Source organism: Petaurus breviceps, unplaced genomic scaffold (genome assembly GCF_028583685.1).
Source record: "Petaurus breviceps papuanus isolate PSGF00001 unplaced genomic scaffold, PetGlider_PUasm1.0 37, whole genome shotgun sequence".
Taxonomy (NCBI): domain Eukaryota; kingdom Metazoa; phylum Chordata; class Mammalia; order Diprotodontia; family Petauridae; genus Petaurus; species Petaurus breviceps.
The window spans coordinates 73,525,854-73,529,997 of NW_027186296.1; the positions used below are offsets into that span (position 1 = coordinate 73,525,854).

General features: G+C 42.2%; 1 pseudogene; it reads right to left on the reverse strand.

The window, feature by feature from the left end:
• Window positions 1–2,757: 2,757 nt before the first annotated feature.
• On the reverse strand, window positions 2,758–3,936 carry LOC138168622 (NF-kappa-B inhibitor-interacting Ras-like protein 2 pseudogene; annotated as a pseudogene).
• Between the last annotated feature and the right edge of the window lie 208 nt (window positions 3,937–4,144).

The following is a 4,144-nucleotide window of genomic DNA, read 5'->3' on the forward strand; positions in this document are numbered from 1 at the left end:
CCTGGACAACGGCTTCCCAGAATACAGATCAAATCACAGAACACTTCTCAAAGTGAGCCCCCAAAACAAAGCCTCACATCAGGGCTTATATAGCCTTCTCCTGGCTCAGAGAATGTAACAACCTTATTGACCCACTGGCCAATCAAGAAGTATCTACTGAAAAACAAGCCTCCCACCCCAGGCTCCAGGTGCACTTTAGCCTAGGGGCAGGGAAGATCTTTAAATTTGCATTTCCATTACAGGCATATAACCTAGTTAGTTCTCTGGTGGTAAATCAACTAAGAGTAACTGTAACTGAGATGCAAAGGAGGGAATTAGAGACAGCAAGCCAAACAGAAGACTAGAATAGAGAAGGGCCTAGGGTTAGGAGAGCCAGAGACTAGTAGGGCATTGAAGTATAGGCCAAAAGACAGAATCAGAAACTGAGAGATCTCTTAGCAGGCCTGAATTAGACTGGATAGAATTTCAGCACTGGCCTAAAACCAATAATTGGTATTGTTGTTTGGAATCTCTAAGGTTAAAAAGTTGGGAACTTTTTGCTTTAGGTGAAGGCTACTGCTGGAGCTGGAAGTATAGAGAATCTTCAAGTGGGTAAGAGCCAAACCCCTCAGAGTGGTAGTAAATCCCAAGATAATGGTAATAGCTCAGATTCCCATTATAACCAAATAGCACATATAAATAGGAAAATGTATAATATGATTTCAAAGACAACAGATATAATGGAGGAAAACAGATGCTAACAGGGAACTTTCTTGGGTTTCAGTTCCCATTATCCCCTGCCCCCAGCCAAGAGCCACACACACAGTAGGGTGACTTCTAGACAAGGAACCATACAATTCAAAGGTCCAGTGCCCCTCTCGTAGCTACATCCCCCAGGAATGTCTTTCTCCTCTTAACTATTTAACTAAGGCACAGAAAAAAACAGATCTTCATTTTAGTTCAACCAAGATAAGGTTGGAATTTTTCTTTTTCTTTTTTAAACTTAAATATTTTTCAATTATATGTAAAAAATAATTTTTAATTTTTTAAGAAATTTTTGAGTTCCAAAATCTTTCCCTCCCTTCCTTCTCTACTCCTTGAGAAGGCAAGCAATTTGATATAGATTTTACATGTGCAGTCATGTAAAATATATTTTCATAATAGCCATGTTATGAAAGAAAACACAGACCAAACACACACAAACACACACACACACAATAAAGTTTAAAAAATATTTTGATGATCATTCAGACTCCATCAGTTCTTTCTTTGGAGGTGGATAGCATTTTTCAACATAAGTTCTTCTTAATTGTCTTGGATCATCATATTACTGAGAATAGCTAAGCCATTCACAGTTGATGATACAACATTGCTGTTACTGTGTATAATGTTCTCCTGGTTCTTCTCTCTTCACTTTATATCAGTTTATGTAAGTTTTTCCAGGTTTTCTGAAAGTATGTCGTTTGTCAATTCTTAAAGCGTAATAGTATTCCATCACAATCATATGCACAAGGTTAGAATTTTTCAAAAAGAACCTTTACTACTAAACTAACAGAAAATAATATCCATGAGTCCCTTAGATCATGCTGTGCTAGAAGCTGCATGTATTATTTATTTAGCTCTGCCTAGGACTACATAAATCTACATACAAACCATTCCTTGCTACACCCCCTCACCTACTGTACATATTAGCCAAACTGGGAGTGCCATCGGGTATACATAGATAGTGACTAGAATGCTGGCTTAGGCATCAGAAGATATGGAGGTTCGTTCAAATGCTGGCTCTATTGTCTCACCATGGAAAGGTCATTTAAGATATCTGAGCCTCAGTTCCCTTCTCATTAAACTGATAGTGTTTAACTGATCTCCAAGGTGTCTTGAAATGAAATCCTATGATTCTCTGAACAGTTACTTTTCCTTAGATAGGTCCTGTGCTTTTCCACCTTGGAAATTGAAGTACCACTTTAAAGACTTAAGAAGATAGAAGCCTTTGTGAGGGCGACATTGGGAGAAGATTGAGGTAGTTGGACACCTCAACACCAAAAGAAGTAATCCATCCTGGGGCCGCTAGGTGGCACAGTGAATAGAACACCAGCTCTGGAGTCAGGAGGACCTGAGTTCAAATCCAACCTCAGACACTTGACACACTTACTAGCCATGTGACCTTGGGCAAGTCACTTAATCCCAATTTCCCTGCATTCCCCCCTCAAAAAAAAATCTGTCCTTCCTTCGATCTCATGCAGAACTCTATTACAATCTTATCATTTTCTACACTGCATTGTAGTTATACAGTTACATATATTTGTTAAAGTTTTGTAGCCTGCCATCTCTCTCTATTATCCTCCATCCCAAAAGATTATAAACTCCAGGACTACAGGGACTTTATCTTAATTGCCTATATTTCCTGCACAGAGTAGACATTAATGAATCATTGTTAAATGAATTAATACATGAATGAATATGCCAATCCCCCTTCTGTACACCAAAGACTTGAACCTTTCCTTTGTTTAAAAGAGAGAGAGAAAGAGGGCTAATTAAGGACCATTATGTGAAAGAAGGATTTAGACATTCTGTGCAACTTGAGAGGGCAGTACCACAGTGTTACTGGGAAGAAATTGTAGGGATTTATAGGACATTATAAGGGGGGCAATTAAGACAGATTTTTCTTTTTTTTTTCCTTGACTCATTCATTTTTATAGGGGAAGAAGCTGAGACCCAGAAAAGAAATGTCCCTTGTCCCAAATCACCTTGCTAGTGAGGAAAGCTGAGATTGGATCGACCCCCCCAACAATGGAAGGTCCTTTATACTATATCATGGCCATGTAACCGTGGCAGGGAAAAGGAGAATAATCCAGAAGGGGGAAAACATAACTCAGTGAGAAGTTTCTGTTTCTCCAGTAGCTTGGGCTCTTCTTAGGGGAAGAACCCAAGTGAACTAGAGGTACCTCCGGAGATTGGGAGGACTTCCATCCCCTTCCTTCCCATGCCAATCTATCTGCATGGTTATCTTTTTCCAAAGGCCATGACTTGGAGTTCTTGGGGACCTTTTACAGGGGACCCCAATCAATGGCTATCTCCCAGCACCGCCAGTTCTCAGACTAGATTTCTGCCCAAGAGCAGCAGTATAGGAACGAGGGGGAGTGATGTGGTGGCTGTGGAGTAACATACAGTATTTCAACTCCTCTCCAAGGAAGAGAAGCAGTGGAGTGAGATGAGACTCTGGGAGTTTCCCAGTGACCTACCCTTGTAGCCTTCTGCCAGTCTGACTGCAAGAAGCCCATCTTATTCTGTCCCCCCATTTCCCCAGTTACCTGAAACCCCAAGGAGTTGGGGGGGAGGGCAGGATTGGGATAGGGTGGGTGGAGTGAGAGAAGGAAAGCCTCAGCCATCCAAGGAGCCACTGCCCTGATTTTTACAGCTGAGTGGGAAGGCTGACTTGCTCTGGGGCTAGGTTGTCTTGCTGGCCAAGTAGACGAAGGGCTCAAGGAGAGAGCAACGGTCAGCCACAGACACTTCCTACAGTTTCACATTCTCCACCTTGGCCCAGTGCTGGGCCACATCAGGGTCCACTCGACGCTGCTCCTGAAGGTCACATTTGTTACCAAGGACCACAATGGTGACCTCCTTCTTGTCCTTCAATTTATCAATCTCTTTCTTGAGCAGTTCGACTCTCTGGAAGTACTCTCGGCTGTTACTGCTGCTCCCGCACACCTCGGTCAGTCTCAGTTGAACCCACATAGATGTCCTCCTGGGTTTCAATCATTTTAGAGCCTACTACATTGTTACCATACAACAGCTGTTCTAGGATGGAGGTCTTCCCCACTGATGCCTGGCCACACAACCACTTTGTAGCTTTTCCCATGGATAGACCTCCACCTTGAGGAGGAGACAGGCTACACTACTGGGGTAAAGTCTCTAAGTGCAGCAGCAGATGCCAACAGAGGCAACTTCCCACTTCCTTCCAGACTTTTCTAACAAGTAGAGTCTGTCTAATAACATATTGCTTGTGAGGCAATAAGCTCTCTGTCCCTGAAAGTGTTTGCGCAGAGGTGAGATAGCCATTTGTCAAAAGGGAATGGGTGGGAGATTGAATTTGATCACCAGAAAAGTCTCTTCCAATTCTAAAATTCTAGTCCCTTGTTAAATAAAAAGGCCTCTTGTGTTC